Raw genomic sequence first — 17,505 nt, 5'->3', positions numbered from 1 at the left:
AATATAACAACAGCTTGTTAACGTCTCAAGAAAGTGATTCATAATTAGAAAAAATATCAAAAAATATTAGTGTTACGCTCACCTGTATGTCAAAATTAAACAAAATTTCCATACCATCACATACCGCACGCCAAAAAATTATGCAAAACAGGGCACGTTAAAAACATATGAAAATCATCTGCTTTTTCCTGCTGGCACTTTTGGACAGCAGGGGATAGTACCTTTCGAAAATTTAGAAAGCTTAGCTGGGGACCAATATACTCTGTGAAGAGAAAACAAATGGTTCCATTTTAAATTGGCAGGAGATACTGTAGTGTGTAATAAATCAAAGGATACTTGCAATAGTTCATCTGCATCTTTATCAGGAAAGTAGTCTCCCCATAACTGGACTAGCAAGATGAAATTACCATCCTCTGCTCCCAAGATAGTCCAATACAAAGTTGCTGTCTTTACCTTGCTGCTCTTCCCCTGAAGCAGTTTCTTCAACACATTCGTTACTCCCACTGCTGACCCCACAGCCTGACTCCAGCTCTTAATTTGGAGATATTTAAACTTGGATAAATTACTCTCAGTCAAAATGGAAATCTCATCCCATCGTAACAACGACCCCTCAGGCATTAACTGGGACCAGTATTTTATATCGGCATCCAACAATGGCTTTGCAAGGACATCCTTGGTCCACTCTGGAGAGCCCGGTGACTCCCAGATAGGAGCCATAGCTGTATAGTAGCCGAAATTCAAAGATTTCCTTAGTTTTGCCCAGGTAAACGCCATATCCCTCAGCAACTTCAGTTGCACCTTTTTGAAAAAGCGCGGGTCCCCAAACCTATGGAAAAAAACATGGGTTCCCCCTTTAATTTCTGTCAAAATTTCCTTGAACGCTTCTAATCCATCTGGCTTGTCGAAAAGCATTTACCCTGCCTTAAGTAACATTGTCCAGGCATGAAGCTTCAAGTCTGGGGCACACAAGCCACCTTTGCTTTTTTTTCTCTGCAGCTTCCTCCATGAGATCCTTATACCCTTTGAAGCCCATTCAAAATAATTCAATTTGGCTTGGATTTTCTTAAGCTTCTCTTCCTTGAATGCTAGAGGAATATTCTGAAATAAAAACATTAATTTAGGCAGGAGCAATGTTCACTCTTCCTATTAGCATGAGGGGAAGAAGGGCCCAGCCCTTTAGAGAATCTGCAATTTCTTTGTCTATTTTAGCAAGATTTCTGTTCGCTAACTGTTCAATATCCTGGGTAATTTGAATTCCCAAGTATCTTATCTCTCTCTTCAAGATGGAAAAATGGGCTTCTATATTTCAGACCATACACTCCGACTTCGACTGATTAATCTCATAGCCAGAGATCTTACCAAACTGTTTTGCTGCACTATAAATTAGCAGGATTGCTTGTATTGGATCCGAGGTATAAATCATCATATCATCAGCGTAAAGTGAAACTTTTGTTTCCATTTTCTGCATTTAAAGGGCGCAATGTTAATATCTTGCCTTATTCTCTCCGCCAAGGGCTCGATATATAAGTTAAAGAGCAGAGGTGAGAGGGGACATCCCTGTCTCGTCCCTCTTTTAATAATTATGGGTGCAGAAAGGCTGCCATTAACCAAGACTCTGGCTATGGGGTGATGATAAAAAGAAGAGATAGCTCTACAAAAGTTCTTGCCCAGATTACATCTCTCCAATACTCTTGCTAAATAGACCCAATTTACGCGGTCGAACGCCTTAGTAGCGCCGAGTGTGATAATTGCCATTGGCAACTTATTTAAAGATGCTAAATCTATTGCTCCCACTAATGCTTGAGTCAAGTCTTGTATAGTCCGACCTTTGACAAACCCCTTCTGATGGCAGTGTAATAAATCGCCAACTACCCCATTTAATCTCTCTGCTAAAATCTTGGCAAGAATCTTACAGTCAAGATTCAGCAGAGAGATTGGCCTATATGAGTCACATTGCGCCGCTGGTTTAGATGGCTTGCGTATAAGAACTACAGTTCCCTGGCCCACGACGGGGGAATTTTACCTCCTTCCTCGAAAATAAAAGAAAAAAGCCTTTGAAGCACGGGGACAATAACTGGAGCTAGGACCTTGTATAGTTCGGCTGGCAACCCGTCTGGGCCTGGCGCTTTATCTCTCTTGCTCGACTCTAGTATACTAACCACTTCATTCAAGCTAATGTTTCCATTTAAATTGTTAGATGCCTCATCCTCAATCCTCAACAAAGCATATTGCTCAAGAATTGAGCTATCCTGCGAAGATAAATCTTCTTTATATACCTGCTCAAAATGATTGAAAAAGGCTGCCTCAAAATCAAGAGCGTTCTCTGAGATCTCACCCCAAGTTCCTTGCAATATTATATAGCGCGAACTCGACAACATGGCATGAGCAAAATTTCCATTACAGAAGAACACCTTCATTTGTGGTAGGCACGGGGAGACAAAGCGATTTGCTGGAATCACAGGATGTTGAGCTGATGCCGAGATTCGAACGTAGCTCCCCAGCTCTAAAGTTCGCATTTCTAGAACTTATGGCGGAAGGTGTGTCTAAAAGTGTATGTCGGTGCTGGCCATCAATGAGAGAGACCTGTGCATTTTTCAAATGGGTGGTGAAAAAATATGAGTATGTTGCTGGAGATGTGGGCCGCCGTACCACCAATGTACTCACCGGGGGAGGGTAAACACCCATTATTCCGCAACTTTCTTTCCGCATACCATCTCTCCGCATACTTTCATTACGAAAGTACCATGACTCCGCAATGCCATCATAACGCATGGCATTACATTTTATAGGCTTTTACCACGCATACATTTACAACAAAATTCGTTGTAAATGCATGAATGGTAAAAGCATGTTTTATTTTTAATGTTTGGATAAGGTAAGTATGGGTATAGGGGTATAGGTTATGGGGTACTGAGGTATATGTTTCGGGGTGTTTGGGTATTTTAAGGGTTCAGATATAGTTTTGGGTTATGGGGTACAGGGGTAGTTTTAGGGTTTAGGGATAGGTATGCGTTTTGGGGTACAGGGGTATTTTTAGGGTTCAGGTCTAGGTTTGGGTTTTGGGGTATAGGGGTATTTTTAGGGTTCAGGGGTAGGTTTGGGTTTTGGGGTACAGGGGTATTTTAAGGGTTCAGGGCTAGGTTTGGGTTTTGGGGTACAGGGGTATTTTTAGGGTTCAGGGATAGGTTTGGGTTTTGGGGTACAGTGGTATTTTAGGGTTCAGGGGTAGGTTTGGGTTTTGGGGTACAGGGTTATTTTTAGGGTTCAGGGCTAGGTTTGGGTTTTGGGGTACAGGGGTATTTTAAGGGTTCATGGGTAGGTTTGGGTTTTGGGGTACAGGGGTATCTTTAGGGTTTAGGGATAGGTTTGGGTTTTGGGGTACAGAGTATATTTATAGGGTTAAGATGGGTTAGTGTTTAAGGGTGTTGGGGTATTTTAAGGAGTAAGGGTGGGTTATGATTATGGGGTGCAGGAGTATTTAAAGGGAGCAGGGTGGGATTAGCACACGATATGAGACATGGCATGAAGGGCGGAACGTACCACACGCCCCCAGCGTTTGTCACGCCCCCAGCACACGCCCACAGCACAATGCAGACACACCCACAAGGGACTACTTTGCTGGCACGGTTATTTTACCTTTTAACTGCCCTTTCCAACGCTGTATTGGATGTTGTGATTGGTGCTGTGGTTCCTGAGATTACCCGCCTCAAAGGTTTGGGCTCTCTCTTTATTATATTAGTATGGATTTATCCTGATATATTTTATCAATTAGAGGGTCCAGAACTAAATTAAAATCTCCCTCTAAAATTAGCAGATCTTTAAAGTCTAGGAGTTCTTCCAGCATCTCTCTAAGCGGAACCGGAACATCCAAGTTTGGACCATACTACCCAGCAACTATAAATTTATAAGTATGATACCTAATCCTCACTATGGCCCATATTCCCTTCTAATCGACTTTGGAGTCTTCCACTACGAGAGCAGCATTAGTTTTAACCAAAATACCAACCCCCCTTATAATTACTTGCTGAGAGGTGCATATAACATCCTGTATCCACGTTTTCCTCTTGCAAAACTCCCTTAACTCATTATCTGTGAGAGGAGTCTCCTAGGGCCAGATGTAGGAGCCCTAATACCGGTCGGTCACGGCCGAATTCGGCCGTGACCGACCGGTATTAGGGTTTTCTGATGTAGGGGGCCTATATATTACTGATTCTGTAAATTTACCGAATCTGTAAATTTACAGAATCGGTAAAATACAGAATCGGTATATTTACCGATTCGGTAAATCCACATGTAGCTGACACTCCCAAGAGTGCCACAGGCCCTTAAGAGTCGATATTTTACCACCCAATCCTATTGGGTGGTAAAATACCGAATTCAGGTGTGCATGCACACCTGTGCAATGTGACACACAGACATGCCCTTAGGGCATGTATGTGTGCCACATGTCACACAAGCCTGTACTTGGGGTGCTAGAGGGTGTCAAAGTGACACCCCCTGCACCCTTGCAGGATTCGGTATTTACCGATTCGGTAAATACCGATTCGGTATTGCCCATTGATTCCTTTGGGCTTTAAGGCCCATAGGAATCAATGGGCAATACCGATTCGGTATTTACTGAATCGGTAAATACCGAATGTTACAGATTCGGTAATTCAAAATAAAAAATTACCTACATCTCCCTCCTTCTAATTTACCGATTCATGAATACCGAATCGGTAAAATTCGGTATTGATGAGTCGGTAAATTAGAGTTACCTACATCTAGCCCTTGGAGAATAAAAATTGCTCTGGCGCATCTTTAAGATATTGAAATATTCTCTCCCTTCTATGTTTTACCCTCAAGCCATTTAAACTACATGTTAAGACCTTCAAATATATATCCTGAGCTGATCTAACTTGTGACATTGCTACCCCGATAGATGGTATATTTCATTAAATGACCTAATTGGCGAATGTGACATATTTATTTAAGAAAAAATGTCCCCCACATGCTCCCCACCCAGTGCCCGCTTCCCAGCCTCCCCGAACCCCCCCTCCACTGCCCCTCCCTGGTGCTCTCTTGGAGAACCCCCCTTTTTCTTCTTATGGCCCTTCTCTGGCCTTGAGGCTCCCTCTCCAGATATCCGGACGATGTGTTTGCACAATAACATTTTTTTTTTTTTTACATATTCTTTTTCCTACACTTGCTTCGCATGCTGTATGACATAGCCAACAGAGTCAATAAGAGTCAATAAGTAAAAGGGAAAAAAAAAGAAAAAGGGAAGTTACCCCACATCTACCTCACGAACTGCTTCAGAGATCAGTTGCAAATAAGCTTCTGCCTCGTCCTCTCTTTTAAAGACCCTCATTTTGTTCTTATACATAACTTTTAAGGATGCTGGAAATTTCAATTGTGCAATTGCACCCAACTGCCTGAAGGGGTCTAATAATTTCCCTAGCTCCCACTGGATGCCGTTATTGAAGAGATATCAGACCTGATTTGGAAAGTGATCCCCTCTGCTGATAAAGAGCTGCTTTTTAAAGCCCTATTAAGAATCTCATCCTTTAAAGTATACGTCAAGAAATGTATCAAAATCTTTCATGACCTGTTTTTTTTCGGATTTAGTCTAAATGGGTCCCTATGGACTCTCTGAATATCTCTAATGAGGTCTTGCTCCAAATCTTCCACCACAGTCGCTTGTTTGATGAGTTTAACTACAAATTCAGTGATGTTACTACCTTCAGCCCCTTCTGGAACTTTCAAAAGACGAAGGTTGTTTCTCATCTGTGCAATTTCAATAGATTCTAGTTTTTCCTGATAGCCCCGCTCCCGTTGTCTTAAGTCATCGATTTTCTTTGTGTGTTGGAGGGCCAGGGATTTCAGCTCTGTGACTGTTGATTCAAGGGCCATAGTTCTGACAGCTAGTAAGTCGAACTTTTCCTCTAGCTTTTCACAGAATGATTTAATTTCGTGTTGATTCTTCTCCGAGACCCCAAAACCATTTCTCATCTCATGGCTTAGTGACTGGAGTATCAGCAAAACCGATTGGTCACTGGAAAGCCCCTCATCATCTTTATCCTTCCCCTCAGTATCCTGGCTGCTCCATACTAGAGGAGTATACCCCTGGCTCTTGACCTTCTCATAATTGACCGGATGATCTTTCCCATCCTTAGACGCTGTATCCCCATTACAAGATAAAGTTGATCCATTTTGTGAGCTGGCTGTATTGTCACTCAAATCCGGGCTTTGCATCTCCACTAAGTCGGGCTGGTCTTCCACTAGCTGGTATCTATTGGGACTCAAAAAGCCTTCCAGAAAGTTAGAAACGGAGGAAGCAGGGTCAACGGACAGGGGTTTTAATTCAAGAGAAGAGGGATTTACCCTGAAATACTGCTTAAGCGAGGGTGTAGGCTTGGCCCTATGTAAAACTTCTTGAGTGGTAGGATTCGCATGAGCCAAATTGGAATTCTTAACACCACCCTTCTTCTTTGATTTAAACTTAGCTTTAGTTGAGACAGGGGTTTTAAATATTGTTGCTGATGCTTTTTTTTCATGCAACACTGAAGAATCTTTTTTCGTTTTATTTGCAGAGATTAAAGCATCAGCTGCTGCTGCATCTTGTTTCCTACCTTTACTTCTTAGAGTATATCTAGAGACAGGTGCACTTTGTAAGTCTCTTCCAGGGGGAAGCGAATTGTCACCCGCTAAAGCATTGATTCCAGTATACGAGATACACTCAGCACCACTTTGCTCGCCTCTACTGAAGGATTCTGGGGAAGAGAGTCCTTAGCTTTTTCTGCCCGTATGAGAAACCCATGACGCTACACTACGGCCCCTTCTCACCTCCCAAGCAGCCCTAGCCCACTGCGCTAGACCCCCTTCAGCCCGGTTGCTTTGCATCCCCCTCACCTCCTCCGTGATTGCAGGGAGCTCGTCTTGGCTAATGGCGGCACCCGCCGCGGTGCTCTTGAGGGTTCCCGCTAGCGCCAGGTCTCTGTCCTAGGTCAAACCGGGATCCATGAGAAGCCTCTCACCGCCACCCGAGCACGAGACAATCCGCAGCGTCTCGAAGGCTGCGACGCCTCCGAGCTCCAAGCTCCACAAAACAATACTCCGCAGACACACAAGGAGTCCTGAGGCGCTGAACCTAGGCTCCGCCGCCGAATCTGAGCACGGCAAAGTTAGCAAAGAATCGTGCTCAGTTCCACTGCAATCACTGCACTGCTGATACAAAAAAAAGCAAAGCGTTTATCGCCGAAGTGTCATGCGGGTACCACGAGCCTCCCGACTAGCTGCTGCTGCTAGCCGCCATGTTCTCCGCACCTGATTTGGTCCTCAAGTCACGGTGTGAAAGCAATCATGGATACTGGGAAGCTATACATTTCTGAAAAGTAGACAAAATTCTAAATTCAGTAAGGGTTCATTTGTGCAGCTCCTTCAAAGCTTTCCTATTAAAACTAACAGTTGAAATTGAGTTGAAAAACAATTTGTGCCAACGTTTTCACCTGTAACTTCTACTGAGTATGGCAGATATTTAAAGCAATATACCGTTATGTCCGCTGGACCCTTCTGGTTGAAGGGATATAGTGGACTTGTAGTTTCATCAAGAACCTGAGGTACCCAGATATAATAACTGAGCTACGACTTGCAATGGTTTTTCATTGTGCACCGGGTATACAGCAATTCTTTTGGTAAAGAGTGAAAAATAGGTATGAAGGGAACCTACGTATTTCTGAAATGGGAACCAAATACAGAGTTTAGAAGCAGTGGTTATTTGCACATCTCCAAAATTGTGGTTACCCATACTACCACTTTTCAAATTACTTCTTTATTACACATTGTCTTATATTTCGAAGGCAGAAATGTATGGAAATTCAATTAGTAATAACACTTGTTCTACTATGCTATATTTCCCTAATTCTCTCAATAAAAATGTACCTCACTTGTGTGGGTAGGCCTAGTTCCTGCAACAGGAAATCAAACAAAACGCAAAGTGAACACATTACAGTTTTCCAGTGAAAACTAACCCTTTTTTCACAATGTGCCTAGCTATGCATTTTGGACTCTAGCTCTGCCGGCTCCTTGGGAAACCTAGCAAACTTATAAAATGTTTAAAACTAGGCATCCACGGTAATCCCAGATGTGGTGACGTGTGTGTCTCTTGCTGAGCAATGTTACCCAGAATCCCTTGCAAACCTCACACTTTGTAAAAAAAATCAAATTTTCAATACATTAATGTGAAAGAAAGTTCTGAAATCTGTGGGGAGCCACAAACATCCATTCACCCAGCATTTCCCAAAGTCTCCCGATAAAAATGGTACCTCGCATATGTAGGTAGAACTAGTGCCCATGACAGAAAACGGCCCACAACGCAACATGAGTGGTGTGGAGTGGTGTGGCTCACTGGTTAGAGGCGGCAGACCCGTAAGCAGAGAACGGCCCGGGACCAGGGTTCAATTCCCGACACAGCAGGGTCGTGGACCAGGGTCAAAACGGACTTGATAATTCTCGTCTCGGTGCCTACTCTAACCAGGGAACACACTCGGCAACTCTGGCCATTAAGCTTGCCTCATCTCTACAACGGCCCCACACAGACGCCGGGGATGCCTGGTTTCACCTTGGAGATACCCAGAAAGGGACCTTCTCACAGGGAAAACCAGGACGGGTTCCCCAGCGGTCTTCAGCGCCAGGATACTCCATGGAGTCGCAGTGCGCTTTACAAGTACACCCACATGATCACCTCGCATATTTCCAGTAAAAACTGACAAGCCTTTTGTAATGTGACTAGCTGTGGTTTTGGATGCTAGCTCAGCGTGCACCTAGCGAAACCTATCAAACCTTTACATTTTTTTAAACTAGATACACCAGGAAAATCCAGGATGGGGTGACTTGTGTGGCTTTCACCAGATTCTGTTAACCAGAATCACTTGAAAACCTGAAACTTTGTAAAAAAAATATATATTTTCTTCACATTTATGTGATGGAAACTTTTGGAATCTGTGGGGAGCCACAAACTTCCACACACCAAGCTTTACCCGACATCTCCCAATAAAACTATTACAGAATCTGTGTGGGTAGGCCTTGTGCCTGCAACAAGAAACGGCCCAAAATACAACATGGATGCTTCACATTTTTCCAGTGAAAACTGACCTTTTTTTCGCAATGTGCCTAGAGGTGGATTTTGCACCCTAGCTCAGCCATCACCTAGGGATACCTAGCACACCTGTACATTTTTTAAAACTGGATACCAATGGGAATTGAGGATAGGCTTACTTGTGTGGCTTTCACCAGGTTCTGTTACCCAGAATCCCTGGCAAAACCCAAACTTTGTATAAAAAAGAAAATGTTCATCTCATTTCTGTGAAGGAAAGTTCTGTAATCTGTGACGAGTCACAAACTTCCACACAACCAGCATTCCCGATGTCTCTGGATAAAAATGGTACCTCACTTGTGTGGGTAGGCCTTGCACCCGCCAAAGGAAATGGCCCAAAACACTACATGTATGCATCACAAGTCCCAGTGAAAACTGACCCTTTTTTCAAAATGTGCCTAGCTGTTGATTTTGACTCTAGCTAAGCTGGCAGCTAATGAAACTTAGGAAACCTGTACATTTTTTACAACTAGATACCTACGGAAATACAGGATGGGGTGACTTGTGTGGCTTTCAGCAGGTTCGGTTACTCAGAATCCTTTACACACCTCAAACTTTGTAAAAAATAAGTTACATTTTCCTCACATATCTGTGATGGAATGTTATGGAACCAGCAGGGAGCCACAAACTTACAAGCACTCAGCATATACCCATGTCTCTTGATAAAAAGGGTACGTTACTTGTGTGGGTAGGCATTGTGCCAGTGACAGGAAATGGCCCAAAACACAACGTGGACACATCACATTTTCCAGTTAAAACGGACTCTTTTTTGGAGTGTGCCTAGGTGTGGATTTTGGACCCTAGCTCAGCTGGCACACAAGAAAACAGCAAACCTGTTTATTTTTTAAAACTAGACACCCAGGGGAATACAGGATGGGGTGACGTGTGTGGCTCTCACCAGGTTCTATTACCCACAACCCCTTGCAAACCTCAAACTTTGTCAAGAAACCAACATTTTCCTCACTTTTCTGTGATGGAAAGTTCTGGAATCTGCGGGGAGCCACAAACTACCACCCACCCAACATTTCTCAAGTCTCCCAATAAAAATGGTACCTGTCTTGCGTGGGCAGGCGTAGTGCCTGCAACAGGACCAAATTATCGATTATAAAAAGACCTTGTTTTGTGAGGAAGTCACCTGCGTTTTTGATCCCGGGCTCAGTGACCATTTAGGGAAGCTAGCAAACCCCGACATTTCTGAAAACTAAATACCCCGGGAGTCCAGGGAGGTGCGGCTTGCGTGGATCTCCCAACTTTTTCCTACCCTGAATCCCCGGCAAACTTCACATTTAGTTTTTTAAAAATCTAATTTTCCTTACATTTCTGTGTGGAATCACCATGCCGGCACAAATGTCCCGCCACCCAGCATTCCCCTTGGTCTCCCGATAAAAAAGATACCTCACTTTTGAGGGTGTCCAATGCAGAGTCATCCTAAAAATGCTTATAAAAAAAGTATAACTCTTAGAGCTCACTGTGATATCCCCTCAATCCCTGTGTTTTTGGTCCTTCACAGACACAGGTCCTTAGCCCACCCATACAGGTTACGTATCATTTCACCTGGGAGGCTGACGGGAAAGCTGGGTGGTAGAACATTTGTGCCAGTATGGAGGTCCTAGACTGAAATGTGAGGAAAATGTGATTTATTTCAACTAAATTTGAGGTTTGCAGGGGATTCTGGGTAGGAAAACTTTAGGGGATCCACACACCTCCATGGACTCCCCCTATTGTCTAGTTTTCAGAAATGTCTGGGTTTGGTAGCTCCCCTAGATGACCGCCAAGAAAGGGACCAAAAATGCAGGTGCCCAACCCTGCTCTTCTCCTACCTGTACGGCTAGTTGTGGTCATCCCTCTGGTAGTGGCTCTTCATTAGCTAGCACTTTGACACCCTTGAGTATAAAGCGCTTTTCAAATCAATAATCATAGTTAGGGGAAAACATTCAGGTTGAACAGCATGGGGATCAGTGGCAATCCTTTTGGAACACCACACAAGACAGAACAAGCATTGGGTCACTTGCATCGAGCAAAATACTGGTCACAAATGGGCCGATTCGCAGAATTGGCCCTTTGCGGTATTTTGCCATTTGCGATACATCAACTCAAAAGCAATTCGCAAAAAAGGTAATCGCAAATTAGGGGTTATTGCAAATTGCAATTCCCTAAATGTGATGCATTATGCATTCGCAAATTGCGTTTTTACAATTTGGAATCGCAAATTACCAGCAATTTCAAGTTTATGGTAATTTGCAATTCCTTTGAAAAATGCATTTTTGAAAGTGCATTGTGGTGCATACACATGCCCTTAGGGAATGTGTGTGCATCACATGTGCATACTTACCTTTTTGGGGGGTGCATTAGTGTGGCCTTTTGGCCCCTTTGAAATTGCATGCACAATTTGTGAGTACCTATTTGGTACTCGCAAATTGCGAATGCATTCCCATTCATTCCTATGGGCCTCCAGGCCCATAAGAATGAATGGGAAGCCATTACTTCAGAGTGAATTCGCTATTCAGGAATATGTAGGAATCTCAATTTTTTTTGCGAATCCTACAATCATAGGTAATTACGAATCCTTAATAGCAATTCCTTAATAATCACTATTAAGAACTTGCAATTCCTACCTTTGATGCATGTGCCCCTTTATGTCTAAAAGGAGGCATTAATACTGCCTGCGTACTATGTGGTAGAAAAGACGGATTCCAGTCTATGGACTTACCCCCGATTCCCTCTTTTGATGCAAAATCATACACCATTCTTCTTGGTCAGCTTATAAAGCAACCTCTGTGACCGCTTGGGTTGGATGGAGCAGTGAATTATTGGTTAGCACAGAAAGAGAAAATCAATACTGGTTTACAATACCTTAAGGCAACTGTAGACTTTTTTCAGCATGAAGAGGATGCAATCCTTCTTCCAATTACCTGGAGGAAGCCCTGGTTCAAAGGAGGAGTTGAACATCTTGCTACTGAGTTGGATCATCTGGAGAGCCAGGTTTAATGGATGTCATACATTTGGATGTTGCATTTGATGTTAGCGTTATAAAATGAGGCAAAAGGATGATGTCCATGTTCAATGCTGCAGTGATAGTATGGGAAGTGAGCTTGGAGGTGGAACTAAAAGACAAGGACCGAGACATGAGGTGAATCTAGTGTTTGAGATAAGAAGAGCGTTTCATAGAGACAACGTTGGAATGGGGAAATGTTGGGTAGGGTCAGACTTGGCAAACTCCCTCACTATTTTGAGCATTTCTTTAGCTGCATTGCTGCTTCTTACAAGCCCTTACCGAATACTGCTGTATATGTTGCCCTGGTTTCTTGCTTATAGTCTGGACACCATGGGGCAGATTTACAAGCCCCTTGCGCCCCTTTTGCGCCACTTTTCCCATGTTAAAAGTGACGCAAAAGTGGCGCAAGGGGCTTGTAATTCTGCCCCCATGTACTTTCAAGCTTCTTACACAAAGTTTTGGTAGCAGAAAGTGTAGGTGTGTAGCCGGAAGTTGATAAGTACATACAATGACACTCAGAACTGCGTACAGAAGCAGGGGTCCGCAAATTAGATTAGATTCAGTCAGTGAAGTTGTCGTAGTCAATTTCTACATCTTCCAAAATATTGCACATGAGGCTTACAATGAGCAACTAAACTGAGGCTGTCAATTCAGGTGAAACTGTGTTTAACTTGAAGTAGGTGGAGGGCAGACATTTGGGCTGGTGGGCAGTCTGCTTTTAGTCCACATGAAAGAGCACGATGGCCAAGGTCTGAGAAGGTGACCGAGAGATAACTGAGATTAGAGCCAACATTCTCTGAAATGAATAGCAGATGTAGGCTGTGGTCTGCCTAGTGTGCAGGGGTGATCACCAGTTGTTCAAGACATAAAGTGGCACAAAAGAAAATAAGGATATTTGAGGCCAGATAGGATGAGAACTCTGCCCATAAATAAAGTCCTTGTGAGGACCCCAAAGCTGGCGGGTGATGAGGTCTTGACTTTATTTAAGAAACAGTGGGCATCACCACTTAGTCCAGCAGCTGCACCCCAATCAGGGTGTGTGGAAAGAAGGGTTTGAAGGGTATTCTTTTTTAGATGGAAGAGTGGGGAGATCAATGTAGGGTATCCCAAATCTCAGGGTGCAATCCAGGTGTCCCTGAAGACCACCGGCTGCGCCAATAAACCGGATTGCCAAAAACAAATCAATCTGGAAAACATCAACACAGATGATGAAAGAGCTGGAATTGCACAGCCAGGGTCCAGGGACCTTAATGCTATTGGTGGTCACTAGACTGTGCTCTTACTGGTGAGGCTCAAAACCCATTCTCTGGAAGTGGTAGTGGGCCGTGTGGGGACGGGAAGCTCTTGCTACTTGTACTGCTTTATCCATTTCCCAATGTGCTGATTTAAAATCCAGGTTTGTTGCCACACTTGCTGCCTCCACACTTCACCCATGAGTCAGTCATCCACAATTGTAATTGCCTTCTCTCTCTTTCAGCTTCAAAATGAGTCGGAGCTATGGAGAAAAGTAAAGGAATCTGAGGACAGTGTTAGTAACGAACATCAGGAAGAGGACTGGGGGAAACCACTTTTCAGAAAGGTGAACTGTTAAAAATGCAGCCTTGCTTATATTTCACCTGCAGAGCGAAATTAACCTAAAAACACGCATGTGGAGGAGTAATGCGGCGTAGTGGCCAGAGCTGTCAACTTTGGAGATGGGGAACCAAGTTCGAGTCTCGGCGCTGGCTCCACATCCCGTGAGTCTGGGCAAATCACTCAATCTGTGAAAGAGTTTGTTCCCTTGAGAATAATTTCAACAAAAGCTAAAACATAGCCTCAAAAATACATATTATAGATAAAAACTCATATAATCACAGAAGTGAAAAAATAACATGTTTATTATTAAACTCAAATTAGAATTAAAAACAAATCATTTACACGTCTATACAAATTACAGTACCTAATTGAATTATAAAAGAAAAGGGGAAACAATAACACCATGTATTGTGACCTGCACAATAAGAAAGACAGACAGAGATTTTTAAAACACACAATTTGTAAAATATAATTGGTACATTTAAAACTGCCAGTTATTCACACCTATGTTTTACCACTTTGAATTTTTAGATATAAACATTGATGGTGAAGGCTTAAATTGTACTGAACAATAGCAAATCTCTCAATCTCCCCGTACCTGAAAATGAATGTGTCTTTGCGTAATGTAACTGGTGCTCATGTAAAGTGCTCCTCTATTCTCTTCAGGTCAAGTTTGCGGTATATAAAAGTGCAATAATACAAAAAAAAACAAATGTAAACATGAGAATTGGCCAGATTTAGAGTGTGAATTGCAGGCACTAATAAAACTCAAGAAATCATTTAGGGCCAGATTTATCACTTACTCACACAGCACAGTGCTGCAGGTGCAGATGCTGCACTGCATGAAAAGGAGAGAGAAGTAGAGCGCCATAAATATTCATGTTTTGGGGACTTTCATATAGCTCAAACTCGACCCGAATACATCGGAGCAACTTACATGAGAACCAGCTGCGTTACAGATGGACACATTCATTTTGTTAAGTACAGAGAGATTTACAGGTAGATTCATGAAAGGAAATTGCGCTCGCAAAGGGCCAGATTCTCAGAATCTGGCCCTTTGCAAGCGCAATTTTTGCATTTGGGATTCATCATCCCAAATGCAAAAATCGGCAATAGCTAATCCGCATATTTGCGAGGAATTGTATTTAAGGAATCTCTATTTGAGATTCCTTAAATGCAATTCATTAACCAATTTTAAATTGCGAATTCGCAATATTTGGTCGCTATTTACCACGAAGTCAGACTTCGTGGTAAATAGCGAAAAAAATAGAAAAAAGCACTTTAGTGCATTGTTTTCAGTTGCATGTTACACACACACATGTCCTTTGGACATGTGTGTGCGCAACACCTGTGTAAATTTGCATTTCAGGGGTGCTACAGGGTGTCTTTGGACACCCTAGCACCCTCGAAATCGCATCCTTATTTGTGATTAGCAAATTGCTAATCGCATATAAGGAATAACTCCCCATTCATTCCTATGGGCCTGTAGGCAAATAAGGAATAACTCCCCATTCATTCCTATGGGCCTGTAGGCCCATAGGAATGAATGGGAAGTTATTCCTTATTTGCGATTAGCAATTTGCTAATCGCAAATAAGGAATGTGTAGGAATCGCAATTTATTTAGCGATTCCTACATGAATCCCGTTTTGCGAGTCTTCAATAGCGATTCCTTATGAATCGCTATTGAAGACTCGCAAACGGGTCTTTGATGAATCTACCTGTAAGTGATTTGCCCCAAATTACAGTATGTTGAGCATCCCTGCTGAGACTCGAACCTAGTTCTCCAGATTATACGTCAACCACTCTAGAAGTTAGGCCACATATGGCACTCTTGTCCACTTTCCCTAGCACCGGTGCTGGAATCAGCTGCTGTGCGCCACAAGGACACCGTTGCACCATAGTGCAAGGGTGTCTCTGTGAGTCTAGCACATGTTTTACACTGGAAGAATAACCTTCCAGTACAAAATACCATGCTTAGACTAACTTTAACCCTTTTCCCTCTTTGTATGTGTGTTATAAAGTGCAGCACACGTACAAAGTCAGAAAAGGAAGGAGAAATGAAAGCATCCTTCCTTGCACCTACTTCAAGGGGGAACAGTTTTCTGATGCAAAACCCTGGCTACTTTATTTAGTAAATAATGTTTAGCATCAGAAACCTTGGGTGGTTGCATGGGAACGCCGGTGCACCACCTATGGTACGCCCCCTTGGTGCTAAATAATGCAAAGCAGCTCTATGCGCTACTGGGAAGTAAATTGGTGAAATGGATTTTGCGCCGATTTGCATCATATTTGTGATGCAAACAGGGCATACAAACTTAGTAAATCACCCCTTAGTATCTAGCAGTCAATCCATGACCTACTCTGCAATCACTTGTACAGTAATTGCTCTTCACTGCTGCTTTCAGGCTGATTGCACAAGTGGTCCTCTGTAAGGGTGGATATCCTGCTGGCCAATTGGAGAACCGAGAAGAGAGTGTACATGTGCCAGTGCTGTTCCTTACAGTCATTGTGAATCCATAGACTTGACCAGCCCTCAAGATCCGCACAACTGACACAGTCCTATCACAATGCTACTTTTAACTAATAAAAGTAATGGCAGCTCTAATAATACATGCATGACAAGGGGCTGCATTCAGGTGCACCTAGAAAGATGCAGTAAAACATCAGGCTTAGAGAGCTGTCTTGGTAGTTTGGTCTGCCCTGTTTCCATGATGCACTGGGCCAGGGACAGACTAATTTGCATATAGCCAGGTTCTGAACTGGGATGGTGCAGTGAGCTAAAAAAACGGTGATGGATCAAGCCCTGGTCTGTTGACTGGGTAGGAGTGTTCTGATTAACTCAGATACTCTGTCCATCACCACCCCCTTTTTGAAATTATTGTAGATGGTGTAGGGGCAGGTTTAATCTTTGGCGAATGAGGTTTCTAAGGCTACTTTTCATGACACTAAATAAGTATCAGAGGGAGGCCTATGGGTCGGGGCAGATGTGGCATCCTCTCACTGCACGCTGAAGGATTGTTTAAACGATGGGTCGTCTTTCAGCAGAGACAGATCATTGCAGAATGATGTCCCACCGTACCTGGGGAGCAGGAATAGTTTGACACACAAAAAGTCAAGACAACTCTACAGGTTACTCCACGGCTATCATAAAACCCTTAAAAGAAGCAGCGCACTGTTCAAATTCATCAAATATTGTTCAGGGCCTACAATGGCATCCTCATACCCCACTTAGGGCCTGATTACCAGTCATGCATTTTTTTGCGACCCGTGCATTAACCCTGTTTATGCACAAGACTGAATTACAAGTGGAGTGTTATTTAATGATTCTCAAACCTGGCAAAATTTAACAGAGAAAACCCACACAGTAATACCAGTATCATGTGGATTCTCGAACATTGAACACCAATCTCCACATGGTATTCCCCAGAAACTCATAGCAGGTGCTATTTTTTGCACCTGAAAAATAAAAATAAAATTGTGGTATCTTTGTAGTAAATATTTATTTATATTGCACAGTTACTTAAAACCATTTACAATACATCTTGCATGCCATTTAAAAAAAGAAAAAAAAACAGGAGAAAGAAAGACAATCCTAAAAAAAAACCACAAAAAAACAGACATTTGTATACGAAACTTTCAAATGCAATGTATAAAAAACAATAAATGTATTAATATTTGTATCTGTACATTCGTAAATAAAAACAGCAAGTGTATACCAGTGTGTCCTCATTAATGAATTTCTTGTGTGATTTCAAATGTTATAGTTATTAAAATGGTATCTTCTCCGTCTGGTTAATGGGG

The sequence above is a fragment of the Lissotriton helveticus genome, chromosome 8 (assembly GCF_964261635.1).
Source record: "Lissotriton helveticus chromosome 8, aLisHel1.1, whole genome shotgun sequence".
In the NCBI taxonomy this organism is placed as follows: Eukaryota; Metazoa; Chordata; class Amphibia; order Caudata; family Salamandridae; genus Lissotriton; species Lissotriton helveticus.
This window is presented reverse-complemented; position numbering follows the sequence as displayed.